At 44.7% G+C, this 19,269-nt stretch overlaps 1 protein-coding gene across 2 annotated transcripts in view; it reads right to left on the bottom strand.

The window, feature by feature from the left end:
- The window catches only part of COL24A1 (collagen type XXIV alpha 1 chain), a 481,357-nt gene that overhangs the window by 356,417 nt on the left and 105,671 nt on the right, over positions 1-19,269 (bottom strand). The gene's annotated exons all lie outside the window — the stretch shown is intronic.

Below are 19,269 nucleotides of genomic sequence, written 5' to 3'. Positions count from 1 at the left end.
ACTCCAGGCCTGTGCTTTATCCACTAGATGTTACTGCTTCTTGTGGTTTTTCTGAGATTGTGAGGGAAGCAGCGCGGCTCAGTGGGAAGAGCCCGGGCTTCGGAGTCGGAGGTCATGGGTTCGAATTCCGGCTCTGCCGCTCGTCAGCTGTGTGACTGTGGGCAAGTCACTTCACTTCTCTGGGCCTCAGCTCCCTCATCTGTAAAATGGGGATAAACTGTGAGCCTCCCGTGGGACGACCCGATGGCCCTGTATCCCCCCCAGCGCTTAGAACAGTCCTCTGCACATAGTAAGCGCTTAACAAATGCCAACGTTATTATTCTGGCTAAAACTTTCACGCCTAACTGAAAACCTGGGAACGCATAATCAACTTGCAGAAATAATAAAATTTAGGAACGCATATGTGTAAGTGTGTGTGTGTTGGGTGAGGGAACAGGGGGTTGACATCTGATGAGTGGAATTCACAGACGAAGACAACTAGCTGACTTTGGACTCCAGGGAAATGTCCCCATTACTTTTTGCTTCAGTATTTTTCACGAGACCTTTCGGTCATTTTGTACATGATTTCAATGCTTCATTCATTACAGAAGCAGCGCGGCTCAGTGGAAAGAGCCCGGGCTTGGGAGTCAGAGGTCATGGGTTCGAATCCCACCTCCGCCACTTGGCAGCTGTGTGACTGTGGGCAAGTCACTTCGCTTCTCTGGGCCTCGGTTACCTCATCTGCCAAACGGGGATGAAGACTGGGAGCCTCACGTGGGACAACCTGATGACCCTGTATCCACCCCAACGCTTAGGACAGCGCTCTGCACATAGTAAGCGTTTAACAAACGCCAACATTATTATTATCTGGTTTTACTGGAGTGAGATCGCAAACAGCCCTTGGTTCACCGAAACAACCTAGCATACTCCATAGGGCCTGAAAGACATATTAATTCTAAAAACTTACTGACTTTCAAGTACTGGATTTTGTCGAAAGTCAAGGCAGCATAGATCATCTCTACCGAGTATCTACAGTTGCAGCTCATTCTTTTGCAGACGAGTCCAAAAACTTCCATTCTTTCCGATATTAACAACAAATTGCCTGCAATTAAATGCAGGAAAATTCTCTCTTAATCCTTCATATAGACTGTCAATCAATGTAACATGAGGGGGAAAATGAATGAAGCGGGGAAACTACATAATGTGGCAGTAACATGTGGAACTCCCATGAGCTTAATCCTGGCAAGGGTATTTATGGCCACACAGTTTAATCACTCCAACATGCTTTTTGCTGGAACTTTCCTGGCAGATAAGTGCATTCACCATAACTGATCCTCATTTCATTTGTCTTGAGGCAAAATCTGTTTCCCAATTTCTGAAGTTCAGAGAGTATCTTCCCTCTGTCTACTCTACGTACCGATCCCATCTGGACAGTGGGCCGTGCCGGCGTGTTCCCTGTAGAAAACTGGCTGAGGAGCGGCTAAATAATAATAACGATTATGGTATCCGTCAAGCGTTTACTATGCGCTAGGCACCGTACTAAGCACCGGGGTAGAGATAAGAAACAGCGTGGCTCAGCGGAAAGAGCCCCGGCTTGGTAGTCGGAGGTCGTGGGCTTTAATCCCGGCTTCCCCACTTGCCAGCTGTGTGACTTTGGGCAAGTCACTTGACTTCTCTGGGCCTCAGTCATCTCATCTGTAAAATGGGGATGAAGACTGTGAGCCCCACGTGGGACAATCTGATCACCTCGTATCCCTCCAGCGCTTAGAACGGTGCTCTGCACATAGTAAGCGCTTAACAAATACTGACGTTAGAGAAGCAGCGTGGCTCAGTGGAAAGGGCAAGGGCTTGGGAGTCAGAGGTCATGAGTTCGAATCCCTGCTCTGCCACTTGTCAGCTGTGTGACTGTGGGCAAGTCACTTGACTTCTCTGTGCCTCAGTTCCCTCATCTGTCAAATGGGGATGAACGGTGAGCCTCACGTGGGACGACCTGATTCCCCTGTATCTCCCCCAGCGCTTAGAACAGTGCTCGGCACATAGTAAGCGCTTAACAAACACCAACGTTATTATAGTAAGCGCTTAACAAAGACCATCGTTATTATTATTATTGTATGAGCAAATCGGGTTGGACACAGTCCCTGTCACTCACGGGGCTCACAGTCTCAATCCTCATTTTATAGAGGAGGTAACTGAGGCACAGAGAAGTAAAATGATTTGCCCGGGGTCGCACAGCAGACAAGTGGCAGATCTGGGATTAGAACCCACGACCTTCTGACTCCCAACCCCATGCTCTAGCCACTACACCATGCCGCTTCTCAGGCTTATATTTACCCCAGCACTTAGTACAGTGCCTGGCCCGTAGTACGTGCTTGACAAACACCATAGTTATTATTACGATTATTATGTAGCCGATCCGTAGCCAATCTTCTACGAAGAGTATGCTGCCGTGGCCCACGGTCTGAATGGAATCGGTACACAGAGTAGACAGAGGGATCATACCCTCTGAATTTTAGAAATTGGGAAACAGATTTTGCCTCGAGACAAGCGAGATGAGAATCAGTTACGGCGAATCTGTCCAGGGCAGACCTATTTGCTAAATACCAATTTCACGCCGGAGGGAGAGTTGCGCCACTCAAACAAACGTAACGTGGAGACACTCGTGTTCACCTGGGCATGTCGCACTGCCAACAACCGTTACGTTGACCGATGTGTTATTTCAGCCCGTACAATCCTTTGGGACGGGGATCGCGTCTACCGCCTCTATTGTACCGTACTCGCCCAAGCGCTTAGTACAGCCTGGCGTAGTGGCTAAAGCACGGGCCCGGGAGTCAGAAGGTCATGGGTAGTCGGTGAGCCCATTATTGCCTCCCACCCGTTGCTGACTGTACTTTCCAAGCACTTAGTACAGTGCTCTGCACACAGTGAGCGCTCGATAAAAGTGAGAAGCAGCGTGGCTCAGTGGAAAGAGCTTGGGCTTTAGAGTCAGAGGTCATGGGTTCGAATCCCGGCTCGGCCACCTGTCAGCCGTGTGACCGTGGGCAAGTCGCTTCACTTCTCTGTCCCTCAGTTACCTCGTCTGTAAAATGGGGACGAAGACTGTGAGCCCCACGTGGGACAACCTGATTCCCCTGTGTCTACCCCAGCGCTTGGGACAGTGCTCTGCACACAGTAAGCGCTTAACAAATACCAACGTTATTATTATTATTATTATTGTTAATAAAAATGGTTGAAAGAATCCCTGCTCTGCCACTTGTCTGCTGGGGGACCTTGGGGCAAGTCACTTCACTCCTCTGGCCCTTAATCATCTCAACTGTAAAATGGGAATTGTGACGGTTGGTCCCACGGGGGACAGAGACCGTGTCCATCCCAGGACTTAGGACCCTGCCTGGCACATAGTAAAAGCTCAAGAAGTACCACAGTTACTATTATCATTAGAGTGCTTTGCAGTCAATCACGTTTACCGAACGTTTACGGTGCGCAGAGCAATGTACTGACTGCTTGGGAGGGTCCAACGCACCGCTAGAGCGGCCACGTTCCCCGCTCAAAATGAGCCTATGTCTCTCGGTAAGTATCATTGATTAATTCAGGCTTTTTCATCGACAAGCCCCTTCTCTGCAGACTGACCCCCCTCCTTCTCTGTGGACAGAAGACTCCAACCTGAGAGTCCTCAGAATACCTACACCTGCAGACCATGTGCAGAGCACTGTACTAAGCGCTTGGGATGAACAAGTGGGCAACAGATAGAGACGGTCCCTGCCGTCTGACGGGCTCACGGTCTGATCGAAGTACTCTCCAGTCACTGAGCAGTTTTTCTCCAATCTCTGAGACAGGAGAAGGATCCAGAGCAGATATAGAGCCTCTCATCAACTGGGAAGGGTTTGGAGATGGATCCAGTAAGGCAGAATCCAACTGGGGACCAGATGGTGAAAAGAGCCCCATTTTCTTCATTCGTAATGAAGAGCTTCCAAAGTTCCTGGCCAGAAACTATCAACTAGCAGCTTTCTAGTGTTCACTCGGAACACTCATTCTCAACGCAAACAATCTCTGACTGAACCCTCCCAATCGATCAGTAGTATTTATTGAGCACTTACTGTGGGCAGAGCACTGTTCTAAATGCTTGAGAGAATAATGAAGCGGCGTGGCTCAGTGGAAAGAGCCAGGGCCTGGGAGTCAGAGGTCATGGGTTCGAATCCCTGCCCTGCCACTTGTCAGCTGCGGGGACTGTGGGCCAGTCACTTCACTTGTCTGTGCCTCAGTGACCTCATCTGGAAAATGGAGATGAAGACTGAGAGCCCCACGTGGGGCAACCTGATGACCCTGTATCTCCCCCAGCGCTTAGAACTGTGCTCTGCACATAGTAAGCGCTTAACAAATACCAACATTATAGAGAAGCAGCGCGGCTCAGTGGAAAAAGCCCAGGCTTGGGAGTCCGAGGTCATGGGTTCGAATTCCGGCTCTGCCACTTGTCAGCTGTGTGACCTTGGGCAAGTCACTTCACTTCTCTGTGCCTCAGTGACCTCATCTGTAAAATGGGGATGAAGACTGTGAGCCTCACGTGGGAAAACCTGATCACCCTGTATCTACTCCAGCGCTTAGAACAGTGCTCTGCACATAGTAAGCGCTTAACAAATACCAACATTATTATTATTATTATTATACAATATAACATTATAACAGAACATAATTCTCTTTCAGGTTACTGTGCTGAGTTGAAACTCACGGTTCTAGTATCAAATCTCCATAGCATAACTGGCAGAGTCCTTTTCTTTAAGTCTGCTTAGAGTATTCCGTGAAACTTTTCAATTTATGCCTTCCCCTAGATATAATAATAATAATAATAATAATAATAGTATTTGTTAAGCGCTTACTATGTGCCAAACACCGTTCGAAGCACTGGAATAATCCTAATGAGGGTATTTGTTAAGGGCTATGTCCCAGGCACTGTATTGAGCAAATTGGGTTGGACACAGTCCCCGTCCCACATGGGGCTCACACTCTCAATCCCCATTTTACAGATGATGCAACTGAGGCACAGAGACATGAAGTGACCCATCCAAGGTCGCACAGCAGACAAGTAGCGGAGCCAGGATTAGAACCCATCACCTTCTGACTCCCAGGTCCGTGCTCTATCCGCTATGTCATAGAGAAGCCATAAGGGTCTGACTTCTAAACCTGGCTCTGCTGCTTATCGGCTATGTGACCTTGGGCAAATCATTTAACTTCTCTGCACCTGTTTCCTCATCTGTAAAACAGGGATCGACTCCTCCCTCCTACCTGGACAACGAGCTCTGTGCAGCAGAGGGACTTGGTCCTATCTAATAATGTTGGTATTTGTTAAGCGCTTACTACGTGCAGAGCACTGTTCTAAGCGCCGGGGTAGATACAGGGTCATCGGGTTGGCCCACATGAGGCTCACAGTCTTCATCCCCATTTTCCAGATGGGGTAACTGAGGCCCAGAGAAGTGAAGTGACTTGCCCACAGTCACCCAGCTGACAAGTGGCGGAGCCGGGATTCGAACCCATGACCTCTGACTCCCAAGCCCGGGCTCTCTCCACTGAGCCACGCTGCTTCCATCTGGTAACCTTGTATCTGTACAAGGCTTAGAACAGTGCCTGGCACAGAGTAAATACTTACCAAGTACTATATAAATGGGCAATGAAATGAAGAAATTACAGTTGAACAACTTCATAACAATAGACAACATCCTTCCGGGGTCAGGTCAGTGGTCTAGCCAGTCCCATACTGTGTCTTTGTCAGTGGCCCCAAAGGTACATCTGCCTTCCATAATAATAATCATAATAATAATGATAATAATAACGGTAGTTAAATGCTTACTATGTGCCAAGGACTGCCCTAAGCACTGGCGTAGATACAAATCAATCAGGTTGGATACAGTTCCTGTTCCACGTGGAGCTCACAGTCTTAACCCCCATTTTACAGAAGAGGTAACTGAGGCACAGAGAAGTGATAAGACTTGTCCAAGATCACAGAGCAGACATGCGGAGGAACTGGGATTAAAACCCAGGTCTTTAGGACTCCCAGGGCCTTGCTCTAGCCACTGTACCGCACCGCCAGACGTAGGGTTAGAGACTTTCCCAAACTTGGAGTCCAGTGCATTGCACTCAGGAGGAGGTTATTAAATACCATCATATTCTTCCCTACCTTTTCCCTCCACTCACCAATTATCAACCTATCATGCAAGAATTTATCAAAACTTTTCTATTTTCTGATTGGGCAACGTTTTATGATATGGATTCTATATGTTCGACCCCAGCTGATGAAGTTGGAATTTATCACTTGGAAGCTTCTAAAATATCTTTGCCTTAGTACAGTGCTCTGCACATAGTAAGCGTTCAATAAATAGATGGAATGAATGAATGAAAATGTTTTAAGCCCGTGATAATTTTCAGAATATCCAGCCAAAGTGTGTCAAGAGGAGGAGTTACAAATGGTCCGTTAGGGAATTGGTTCACGTTAGTCTAGCCTCGGTTTCTCCACAATGACCCTTTAGAAATTCCTCACTGCTTTCCTGGGATATTTTTCAAGAGGCACTTTTTTACTACTTCCACATCAAGCTGATTTTTCAGGAAGCGCTGTGCACATCTCGTGGCATTTAATAAAACTTCTGGAATGATGTTTCCAGACTCTTTTCTTTGGCAGAGTTGGCTCGACAGAAGTTCTTAAAGTATCTGTGACTTAAGTATTGAGTTAAGTCCTGTAGGTCTCCTGAGAACCACTAGTGACACTTCCTCCCGGGGCTGAATCATTGCCCTTCGGGAGCAATTTCAATTTTATTTTTGAAAAAAAAAAAGGCATATGCATTTGGCCGTCGAGAGTTAAACAGGCCAACGATTCCTTGGCTGCCAGCCTTTTTGGTGAAAATTTTGAAAGTCCAGGATTTATTTAGATTTGGCTAATTTCTAAGAGTTTGGCATAAGAACACCGCTTTGAGTTTCTTGAGAGATTCAAAAATCTAAGAGGTCACAAACATTTTCACGAAATCTGCAACTCCTGTATCTGCCTCATCTATATTTACAAATGCCATTCATTACTACAGCTTCTCATTTTTAAAAAAAATCTCAGTGAATATGAGCATCCACTAAAAGATGATACATTTGAGAGCCCAGAAAAATGGTAAGAAAGTCACCCAAGAGATAAACAGAGAGGTGAGCTTAGAACACGGTGGACTCTCACACTGAGGGTTTTTGCAAGGAACTGACCCAGTGTCAGTTCTATCATTACATTGTAATTAGATTATAACTTCTCAGTTTATCTTTTACAAATTTGCATCCAATGTGGTATCACAGTCTTCTCTCAAAATTGAACTCGGTATAATTTTTGGACACGCAGCGTGGCTCAGCGGAAAGAGCCCAGGCTTGGGAGTCAGAGGTCATGAGTTCGAATTCCGGCTCTGCCACTCGTCAGCTGTGTGACTTTGGGCAAGTCACTTCACTTTGCTGTGCCCCAGTTACCTCATCTGTAAAATGGGGATTAACTGCGAGCCTCAGGTGGGACAACCCGATTACCCTGTATCTACCCCAGCGCTTAGAACGGTGCTCTGCACAGAGTAAGCGCTTGACAAATACCAACATCATCATCATCACACTGAGGGGAAGCTTGAATAGAAGGCAATGAGGAGCTTGTGCTAGAGTATTTTGAAAAGGGCAAATGGCTTGTAAATTTGAAATTCACAACTTGGAAGTGCAAGAAACAGTGTGGCCCAGTGGCAACAGCACAGGCCTGGGAGTCAGAGGATCTGGGTTCCAATTCTGGCTCTGCCATTTATCTGCTGTTTGGCCTTGGGAAAGTCGCTTAACTATTCTGTGCCTCAGTTCCCTCGTCTACAAAATAGGGAGTAAATACCAGATCTCCCTCCTAGAGTCTTGTAGCTAACGAGTGCTTAGTACATCGCGTAGTGTTTAACAAATGGAATACCACAACTATTAATAATAACATTGATAATTGTGGCATTTGTGGAATAATAATGACGATAATAATAATTACGGCATCTGTTAAATGCTTATTATGTACCAGTGGCTATAGTAAGATCTGGGGTGGATACGAGCAAACCAGGTTCACAGTCTCAATCCCCATTTTACAGATGAGGTAACTAAGGCACAGAGAAGTGAGGTGACTTGCTTAAGGGCACAGCAGACAAATGGTGGAGCCAAGATTAGAACCCATGACCTTCTGACTCCTAGGTCCGTGCTCTATCCGCCACGCCATGCTGCTTCTCATAAGCATCCCTTCCCCGAACTGCACGGTAAAGGTTCTACATAACAGGTGGGGAGATAATAATGATAATGTTAATAATATTGGTATTTATTAAGCGCTTACTATGTGCAGAGCACTGTTCTAAGCGCTGGGATATACAGGGTAATTAGGTTGTCCCACATGAGGCTCATGGTCTTAATCCCCATTTTCCAGATGAGGTCACTGAGGCCCAGAGAAGTGAAGTGACTTGCCCACAGTCACCCAGCTGACAAGTGGTAGATCTGGGATTCGAACCCATGACCTCTGACTCCCAAGCCCGGGCTCTTTCCACTGAGCCACGCTGCTTCTCTAAGATGGGAGAATGAAGACGGGTAACTCTTCCTTTCCATCCACTGGGCTTTAAGGCATAAGTGTAGGTTTTTCTTCTACAGAAAGTGTCCCAGGGAATACGGTCCACTCCTCAGACAGTGGGCAGCGTGCTGCCGCAGGCTGGATAATACACTTTATTATCTGTTAAACACACCGGGGCTCTGCCAAAACACTTCCTCTAGGCCTTCAGCCAACCGCCCAACCGTACCAACCCACTTTTTTTTTTTTTTTAACTGTATAGAATTACGGCATGCTCCTTTTATAGTCCCTTCACATATTCTGTCTCTCACGATTTACTGCCGTGTTTCAAACCTCTTAAATCATTTTGAGCTAAAAGCGAACATAAAGCAGTAGCCAAAATCTGACAGTTTGATCATTTTATGAATTTTTAATACTATGCGAGACTTGGGAGGAAAACTAATAGGGAATTTGCATTTTTCCATTCACCTGAAGCATGACATTAATCCTCAGTTTTTCGATATCGAAAAGAGTGCATAGAACTAGGTGCCCTATCTTAACCTTCGTCAAAGATTTCCAGGCGATAACACACACAACTGGTCGATTCCATTGCAAATGCAGGTCATGTGTGTGTCACTAAATGTTGAATTTTGAGATTCTATATTTGAACTGGAAAAAAAAAAACACCTGACTTGATTGACAATTAGATGGAAGGCACACATTTCTCATCAAAGTTACTCATCGTTTCTTGCTTCCCTCCCCATCTCCATGTTTTCATTCCCCCAAAGCTATAATGATAGTGATAATAATGATTATGGTATTTATTAAGTGCTTACTGTTTGCCAGGCACTCTACTTATTGCTGGGATGGATACAAGCAAATCAGGTTGTACACAGTCCCTGTCCCACTTAGGGCTCACAGTCTTAATCTCCATTTTACAGATGAGGTAACTGAGGCACGGAGGAGTGAAGTGACTTGCCCAAGCTCACACAGCAGACAAGTGGTAGAGCTGGGATTAGAGCCCAGGTCCATCCTCTATCCACTAGACCATACTGCTTCAACAAGCTTAGGGCTATTACCTTCTAGATCACTACCATTTAACTGCACCTTATTAATAATAATAATAATAATAGTAAAAATAGTAATGATATTTCTTAAGCAGTTACTATGTACCAAGCCCTGTACTAAGCGCTAAGGTAGATGCAAGATTAACCAGTCCCACATGGGACTCACAGTCTACATAGGAGGGAGACAGGTATTGAAACCCCATTTTGCAGATGAGGGAACTGAGGTACACAGAAGTTGGGTGACTTGCTCAAGGTCACACAGCAGACATGATGATTAGTATAGAGAAGCAGCATGGCTCAGTGGAAGGAGCAAGGGCTTGGGCGTCAGAGGACATGGGTTCTAATCCCAGTTCTGCCACTTGTCAGCTGTGTGACTGTGGCCAAGTCACTTCACTTCTCTGTGCCTCTGTGACCTCATCTGTAAAATGGGGATTAAGACCGTGAGCCTCACGTGGGACAACCTGATGACCCCGTATCTACCCCAGCTCTTAGAACAGTGCTCTGCACATAGTAAGCGCTTAACAAATACCAACATTATTATTATTATTACACGTGGAGCTGGGATAAGAACCCAGGTCCTCTGACTTCCAGGCCCATTCCAGGCCCAAGTGGTCATTCCACTTGGCCGTACTGCTTTTACAGACTGTTATCACCTGTTGGCTCTTAACCACTGGTAGCTGATCAACGTTTAATCCAAACAGCACAAGTCAGAAAGGGTGCCTACTGTATTTTCATACCCACGATATGTACGTGAGGGATTTTCAGTGTGAAACTCACACCCATGAATGCGATCTCATCAGCAGCAGAGTCCTCTTCTGACCAGCGGATAACTCCCTCTACATGCCCCAGCCCGCATTATCTTTTGTAATCTTTCTGACACTGCCTTCATCCTGTCCTCTCTCTTTCTGCCTCTGAGGTGCAAGCCAACCCTTCTGCACAGAACAACCTTTCTGTTCCTGATTACACGGCAGTCTCCTATCTGCCATGACCTCACAGCTCGATTTTCAGCGGCTGAGAGTTGGCTGACGGTGGGGAGAAAGCTTTCCAGAAAGGGATCAAGAGAGGCAAGTAAACTGATAATCACCTCTAATTATTTAGAGAAACAGCGTGGTTTAAAGGAAAGAGTACGGGCCCGGGGCTCAGCCGACCTGGTTCTGTCACTTGCCTGTTGTGTGATATTAGGCAAGTCACCCGCCTCTGTGAATTGGTTTCTTTAAAGATATGGATAAAGGCTGTGAACCCTGGGTGAGACAGATATTTTTTCCAACCTGATTATTTGTATCAACCCCAGCATTTAGTACAGCGTTTGGAAAATGGTACAGCACATAACAAATATTACAATTATTATTATCTCCAATTGCTTTCAGAGGATGTCTAATTCTAAAAGAGCCTGATAGAAGTTCAAATCAGAATGTTCCATTGGGCATAATTTCTGACTGTGTAATCAATCAATCAGTCAACTGTATTTATTGAGCACTTATTGTGTGCAGATCACAATACAACAGAATTTGGTAAACATCTCTCTCTACGCACAGCAAGCTTACAAAAGCGGCGTGGCTCAGTGGAAAGAGCAAGGGCTTGGGAGTCAGAGGTCACGGGTTCGGATCCCAGCCCTGCCCCTTGTCAGCTGTGTGACTGTGGGCAAGTCACTCCACTTCTCTGTGTCTCAGTTCCCTCATCTGTAAAATGGGGATTAACTGTGAGCCTCACGTGGGACAACCTGATCACCCTGTATCTCCTCCAGTGCTCTGCACATAGTAAGCGCTTAACAAATACCAACATTATTACTGTATATATTTTCATTACCCTATTTATTTTGTTAATGAGATGTACATCCCCTTGATTCTATTTATTTGCTATTGTTTTAATGAGATGTTCATCCCCTTGAGTCTATTTATTGCTATTGTTCTTGTCTGTCTGCCCCGATTAGACCGTAAGCCCGTCATAGGGCAGGGACTGTCTCTATCTGTTACCGATTTGTTCATTCCAAGCGCTTAGTACAGTGCTCTGCACAGAGTAAGCGCTCAATAAATAATACTGAATGAATGAATCTAGAGGGGGAGACAGACATTAATATAAATAAACTCAGCATATGTACAGAAGTGCTTTGGAGCTGAGGAAGGCGTGAAATAAGGGTGCATAAACAAGCACTTTATAAGCTCTTGGGAGAGTACAACTTAACAATAAACAGACACAATCCCTGCACACAATGAGCTTACAGTCTAGAGGGGGACAGACATTAATATGAAAAAAAGTTACATATATTATTATTACTAATCGTATTTATTGAGTGCTTACAGTGTGCAGAACACTGTACTAAGCACCTGGGAGAGTACAATATAACATCAAATACATTTCCTGCCCACAAGGAGCTCCCATTCTAGACGGATTGGTACATAAATGCTGAGGGGCTGAGGAGGTGGTGAATAAAGGGAACAAGTCAGGGTGATGCAAAAGGGAGTGGAAGAAGGAATGAAGGCTTCCTCGGGGAAGGCCTTTAAAGGATTTCTAATTCTAAAAGAGTCTGACAGAAGTTCAAATCAGTTTGGCAAGGCTAGAATTTGCACAGCTGACTGCAAGTGCAGTACTGCTAGGCTTTCTCACCCGATGATTTCGTGATTCAAATCCCGGAGGAGCCGTAACGTAGGTAGCCTGCATTTCGCCCTCTGTGCCAGGGGAGTCTGGGTCACAAGGGGATGGAAACCCTGAGTTTTGCCCAAAGCTGTAGTGGAGGAGGCATTAAGTTGAAGACTATTACGTACCCATGAACATTTTCTTCTTTCCTGCCATTTAGATCTTGGCCAATGCTCTCACTGCCTTTGCTGGAACCAGCATCCCATTGTATGTCTCTCTTCCCTTCTCTCCACCCAGCTAATCATTCTTGTCCTTCTTTTCCTTTTCACCAAGCCCACCCAGACAGCATGGCAGGTGAAGTGAAAGAGATGCTGGGGCATTTTGTTTTGCCTGGGTGGATCCAACAGGGGGGCTGTTCCAGTCTATCTACCTGAGATGTATACAAGGTTGGCTCTCCACTATAGTCAATTTTATCCAAGCCTTCTCTGACATGGAAAAATGGTCCTCTGTACAAGATCTTGGCACCAAAAATTGTACTTCGATACATTTAACTCTGTCAAATATGCAATCAGTGAAGCTGTCCACAAGAGGAATTCATAGACAATCTAGACTGTAGACTCCCCCTTTCGCTTGTAAGCTCATTGTGGGCAGGGAATGTGTCTGCTAATTTTGTTGTATTGTACTCCTCCAAGCATTTAGTACAGTACTCTGCAAATAGTAAAGATTAAATATGATCGATTAATTAGCAGATGAACACAAACCCCCATAACAAGAGGTACAAAGGAAACAAAGTTGATAGTCAATGTCTATTACGTGTCTGAGGATTTTAATAGCTACAGTCAAATGTTTATCCTGGGAGGTGCTTATGCTTTGGCTGGGAAGAGACTCGAGGATAATGACAAGCAGCGTGGCTCAGTGGAAAGAGCACGGGCTTGGGAGTCAGAAGTCACGGGTTCGAATCCCAGCCCTGCCACTTGTCAGCTGTGTGACTGTGGGCAAGTCACTTCACTTCTCTGTGCCTCAGTTACCTCACCTGTAAAATGGGGATTAACTGTGAGCCTCACGTGGGACAACCTGATTACCCTGTATCTACTCCAGCGCTTAGAACAGTGCTCGGCACATAGTGAGTGCTTAACAAGTACCAACATTATTATTAATATCCTAGATCCCATTTTTTTTACTTACATTTGTTTTCCTGGAGGCAGGCCACTAGGCTTCCCGAATGTGAAATTCGGTCAGTCGTATTTATTGAGCATTTAGTCTGTGCAGAGCATTATGCTAAGCACTCGGGAGAGTACAATACAACAATAAACAGAGACATTCCCTGCCCACACCTCTAACGCCAACCTACTCACCGTACCTCTTCCTCATCTGTCTTGCTGCCGACCTCTCGTCCACATCCTGCCCCTGGGCTGCATCACCCTCTCTCTTCATATCCTACAGACGATCACTCTCCCCACCTTCGAAGCCATTTTAAAAGCACATCATCTGCAAGAAGCCTTCCCTGACTAAGCCCTCCTTTCCTCTTCTCCCACTACCATTAGCATCACCCTCACTTGCACCCTTTATTCATCCCCCCTCCCAGCCCCACAGCCCTCGTGTACATATCTGTAATTCATTTATTTTTCATATCGACGTCCATCTCCCTCTCTAGACTGTGAGCTCACTGTGGGCAGGGAATGTGTCCACTTATTGTTATATTGTACTCTCCCAAGTGCTTAGTACAGTGTTTTAGACACAGTAAGTGCTCAATAAATATGACTGAATGAACTCCTTTCTGCCTCTCCCTTGCACTTGGATTTGCACCATTCGTTAACCCCTTCCTCAGCCCTAGAGCACTTATGTACGTGCCACAGTTGAATTTGTTTCTATTAATTATTATTATTAATCTGTCTTCCCCTCTAGACTGTAAACTTGTTGTGTGCCGGAAACATGTCTACCAATTCTTTTATACTCTATGTGAGGAGCAGCATGGCATAGTAGTTAGAGCCCGGGCCTGGGAGTCAGAAGGTCATGGGTTCTAATCCTAGCTCCGCCACTTGTCTGCTGTGTGACCTGGGCAAGTCATTTTACTTCTCTGTGCTTCAGTTACCTCATCTATAAAATGGGGATTGAGACTGCGAGCCCCACATGGGATAGGGACTGTGTCTAACTCGATTTGCTTAGTACAGTGCGTGACACATAGTAACAAATACCATCATCATTATTATTATTACTTCCCCTAGTGCTTAATACAGTGGTCTGCACACAATAAGTGCTCAATAAATGCAATTGAATGATTTATTACACAGTCAGAAATTATGCCCAATAACCTTTAGCCTCCGATGAATGTTTATAGTGTTGTCCAACAGAACAGATAATGGGAAGATTTTAGATTGATAGTGAAATGCCACTCCCTCAATTCCTTCCATCCTGTCCCACTTTCCACGAGATCCCTGCCTTTCCTTGGTCCCTACAGTTCTTTTTTCTGTGAATCTTTAAACTCTAAAACAATTCCATAACGCTGGCCATCTATCTCTGAAGTTGGTTTACAGAATCAATAGTAGAAGGGCCCTGATGAGGTTAAAGTCCTAATGTACCCCTATAAAGTGTGGGGGTTCAATACCTGTTGTCTTTTCTACTTTCACTGTGAACCCTATGTGGAATGGGGATTGTGTTTAGCTTAATTAATTTGTATCTGTGCCAGTGCTTAGAAAATGCTTGACATGTATTAAGCACTTATCAAATATCCTACTACTACTAAAGATGATAATGGATTTTAAACTTCTGTGATATATGTTTTTTTAAATGGTATTTTTTAAACACTTACTATGGGCCTGGCCCTGAACTAAGTGTTGAAGCAGATTGAAGCTAATCAGGGTGGACCCAGTCCGTGTCCCACATGGGGCTCACAGTCTTAATCCCCATTTTACAGATGAGATAACTGAGGCACAGAGAAGTTAAGTGACTGGCCTAAGATCACCCAACAGGCAAGTGGCGGTGGCAGGATTAGAACCCAGGTCCTTCTGACCCCTAGACCTACGCTCTCTCCATTAGGTCATACTCTCTTCGGAGCGCAACATATCCTACAAAATAGAATCAGGAACCACTTAGAGTTGATCTGGGAACAAATTATGCTATTCAAAGATCTCCCAAAACTATGGTAAGGTAGAACATCTCAATATTCAGGAAAGTCTTCTTAAATTTCACTTACGAAGTTTTCTATTTTCTCTTTAGCATCGTATTACTTAATAGGTTTAAGTTTTACATTCTTGTTGAAATGTTCTTAAGTGTTTCCATCTGGATTGCTCTCTTGACCTAAACAAGCTGTGTCGTTTGGGCCCTATTGTTAAGATTCCCGTGAATGGACATGGCAGACTTCTAATATACTAGCTGATGAGCTGCAAGTTACCAACCAAATTCAATCCACATTTAATTGTTCTTTTCCACCTGGACTCCAAACCTCAGATTGAGATGCTTGTACAAGATCCAGGCCATAATTCCTATTGGATCCTCCTCTTGTTCTTAGTGGCAAACTTTCAGTTTATCCCTCTAAAAAGCAGGACACAGGTCAGATGCACAAATTAGTGAATAGCCAATTTTCAGCACTTCGCTGGCAGCCCCAGGCCTGGAGGAAACTTTGAGGACCCTCCAGCTCTCACTTAGTAAAGTTCAATCCCGATATTATATTCTCCTAAGCGCTCATTGCAGTGCTCTGAACACGGTAAGCACTTAATCTATACCCTTGACTGACTGAAGAATTTTCTGGTAGAAATAATAGAGCATTTATTGAGAACTTACTGTGTGCAGAACACTGGGGGAGAGTACACAAGTGGGGATACGTTGATTATCAAGTGATTTCCCTTCTCTCGTCCCCATCCTGAGGAGACATTTTCCTCACCTAACACGTTGAGGGGACACCTCAGGGAAGCAGACAACAAAAACATGTATAGTAGCAATAATGATAATAGCGGTGTTTGTTAAGAGCTCACGTGTGCCAACCACTTGACTAAGCACTGAGCACAGGTAAACTGTTCCATATCTTTCTGGGATAGGTTTGATAAATTGGCAAGAAAGATAAACACTGACAAAAAGCATACAAGAAGGAGGAGAAAATACCCAAAATCTTGATCATCTAGTAAAGAAGGTTTTTCTTTCGTTCTCACTCTTTCCCCGCTTCTGGTTTTTGTGACTTTATCTGGCTTCGCCTCCCATCCACTGCCTTTTTCCCAATATTTGAGATTGCCTTGCACGCTCCATGTAACTCTCAATGTTTTAATGCTTCTTTTACTATGGTTCGAGACAGAATCACTCTGCATTTCCACAAAAATGTTGTTACGCTCCCCAGAGTCAAAAACTAACGAGGTCAAGATTATCTGGCATCTTATAACAGTATTTGTTTTCCTTGGCTTTCAGGCCAGTGCTCCTCTGGCACAAGACCTCGAGACACATCCAGTTTTGTGGTGCTGAAAGACTGAGCTCTAACTTCAATCCTGAATGACCGATTCAGCGAATGAATGGGATAATGAAGAACGGACTCAAAGCAAGTAGTTCCGCAACTGAGAATAACTTCGCGTTACCTGTCAAAGAAAGTCTCCCTCCAGTCCTAGTCAGTATAAGGCAGAATCAATGCTGACTTCCCAGAAGAAAAATTTAGAACCAGAAGTTTCTTTATCAGATCACATTTCTGGCTTCATTTCAACGGCACCAATGAGGGATGGAAAAATGGTCATAATGATAATTGTGGTATCGGTTACACAAGATAATCTGGTCCCACACGAGGCTCACAGTCTAAGGAGAGAGACAGGCATTGAATCCCTACTTTTAAGGATGAGGGAGCTGAGGATCTGAGAATTTAAGTTACTTATCCATGGTCAAAAGCAGACAGGTGGTGGAGTCAGGATTAGAACCCAGGGCTTCTGACTTCCAAACCCATGCTCTTTCTACTAGACTTCATTGGATTTCATGATAGATTAACAGTGTGGGTTGAATGAAAGAGATGAGTTGGGGATCAGGCCAAGGTTGCCAGTGCCAGTATTTTCATAAGTGTCTTACAATGCGCTCAGCTGTTTTTCATCTTGAATAAATATCCAAACCCCTAAACAACTGTCCACGCTACTTTCCCAACCTGGAACACTTTCCCTCCCCCTTCTCCAAACATCCAGGAGCAGCGTGATCTAGTGGAAAGAGGCCGGCCCTAGAAATCAGAGCACCTGGGCTGGAATTCTGGCTCACCACCTGCTTGCTGTGACATGATGCAAATCTCATAATTCCTCTGTGCTTCGGTTTTCTCATCTGTAAAATGTGGATTCAAGCCCAGTTCTCCCTCCTTCTTCTACTGTGAGCCCCATGTAGGATAGGGACTGTATCCGACTTGAATAAATTGTATCTAACTCAGAGTTTAGAACAGTGCTTGACACACAGTAAGCTCTTAGCAAAACCGTAACAATTATTATCATCAAACACCAAGTGTAGTGAGCACTCTAATGAGATGCAGTATAGCCTAGTGGATAGAGCAGGGGCCAGAGAGTCAGAGGACCTGGGTTCTAATCCCAGCTCTGTCCCTTGTCTGCTGTGTTATCTTGGGCAAATCCCTTAACTTTTCTGTGCCTCGGTTACCTCATCTGTAAAATGGGGATTAAGACTGTGAGCCCCATGTGGGATATGGACCGTGTCCAACCTAATTAGTTTGTTTCTAGCCCAGCATTTAGCACAGTACCTGTAGCCCTTACCAGTCCCATCAAAATAGACCATTACTTCTGTTACTCACCTTTCCCCTCCTTCAGTGCTCTACCCAAATTCCTCCTCTCTGAAGCTTTTTCAGATTTATTTTCCTTTGCACCCACCCTGGATGTATTAATCACTCCAGATACCTCTACATATCTTCTATAAATATTTTTATTATTTATATTTTTCCATTAAATCCCTCCATACATGTATTTTTTTAGTCTACTTCATCTCTCCTGTCTCTGCTCTTGATGTATGCATCTAATAGGAGAGACTGTCATTTCCATAGTTTTCCACAGCACCTCATACGGTGCTCTGCACAAAGAGGATGTTTAAAATATGGGATTCATGTCGCATCATGTTAGCAAATCCCCTCTTGGCCATATTAAGTTAGCATCAGTTGTTTCCCATTCCAGAACTGCAAATCTAGGAAACAACCTGAATAACTGAGGAAAAAAATCAGGCACGGCTGAGAGATTTCACTAAGGTTCCTTGAGAGAACAGTCGTTAGATGGTCTTTTTCTAATAAAAACTGTCATGGTTTAAAAATCAACCATTACCTCTTGAATCCCCCAGGGACAATAGCAACTTAATGCAGATTAAAAAATTCCCATGGAGCCTTTAAATAACTTATCAGTGTGTAGGCACTATTCAGTTTTCAAGGAACACGCTTCATAGCACTTGTTACAGTAATAATCATAAAAATAATGGTACTTGTTTATCGTTCAATCGTATTTATTGAGCGCTTGCTGTGTGCAGATTACTGTACTAAGAGCTGGTAAAGTGCAATTCAGCAATAAAGAGAGACAATCCCCACCGACACTGGGTTTACAATTGAGAAGGAGGAAGCACTTGTTTACCACTTAATGTGTACTAAGCACTGTTCTAAGCCTTGGGGTAGATGCAAATTATTTAGGTTGGACACAATCCCTATCCCACATAGAGCTCACAGTCTTAATCCCCATTTTACAGATGAGATAACCAAGGGCTAGAGAAGTCAAATGACTTGCTCAAGGTCACACAGCAGACACGTGGCCGATACGAAATTTGAACCCAGATACTTCTCATTCCTAGGCCCGCGGTCTATCCACTAAGCCACTCCTTTTCATGATTGTCTGTCAGACTTACTGTAGCCAGATATTAATTCCTTTGTGGATTTCTGTCCCCACAGAGGTCATCCTCAACCTCAGGGGAGTCACCAGCTCTTAGCTATTGCCCAATCCGATTGGAAATAAAATAATGTTGGCATTTGTTAAGCGCTTACTATGTGCTGAGCACTGTTCTAAGCGCTGGGGTAGACACAGGGGAATCAGGTTGTCCCACGTGGGGCTCACAGTCTTAATCCCCATTTTACAGATGAGGTAACTGAGGCACCGAGAAGTGAAGTGACTTCCCCAAAGT

This window comes from Ornithorhynchus anatinus, chromosome 4 (assembly GCF_004115215.2).
Source record: "Ornithorhynchus anatinus isolate Pmale09 chromosome 4, mOrnAna1.pri.v4, whole genome shotgun sequence".
Classification (NCBI taxonomy): Eukaryota; Metazoa; Chordata; class Mammalia; order Monotremata; family Ornithorhynchidae; genus Ornithorhynchus; species Ornithorhynchus anatinus.
The sequence above is the reverse complement of the archived record's forward strand: the minus strand, read 5'-3'. Positions and strand labels throughout refer to the sequence as shown.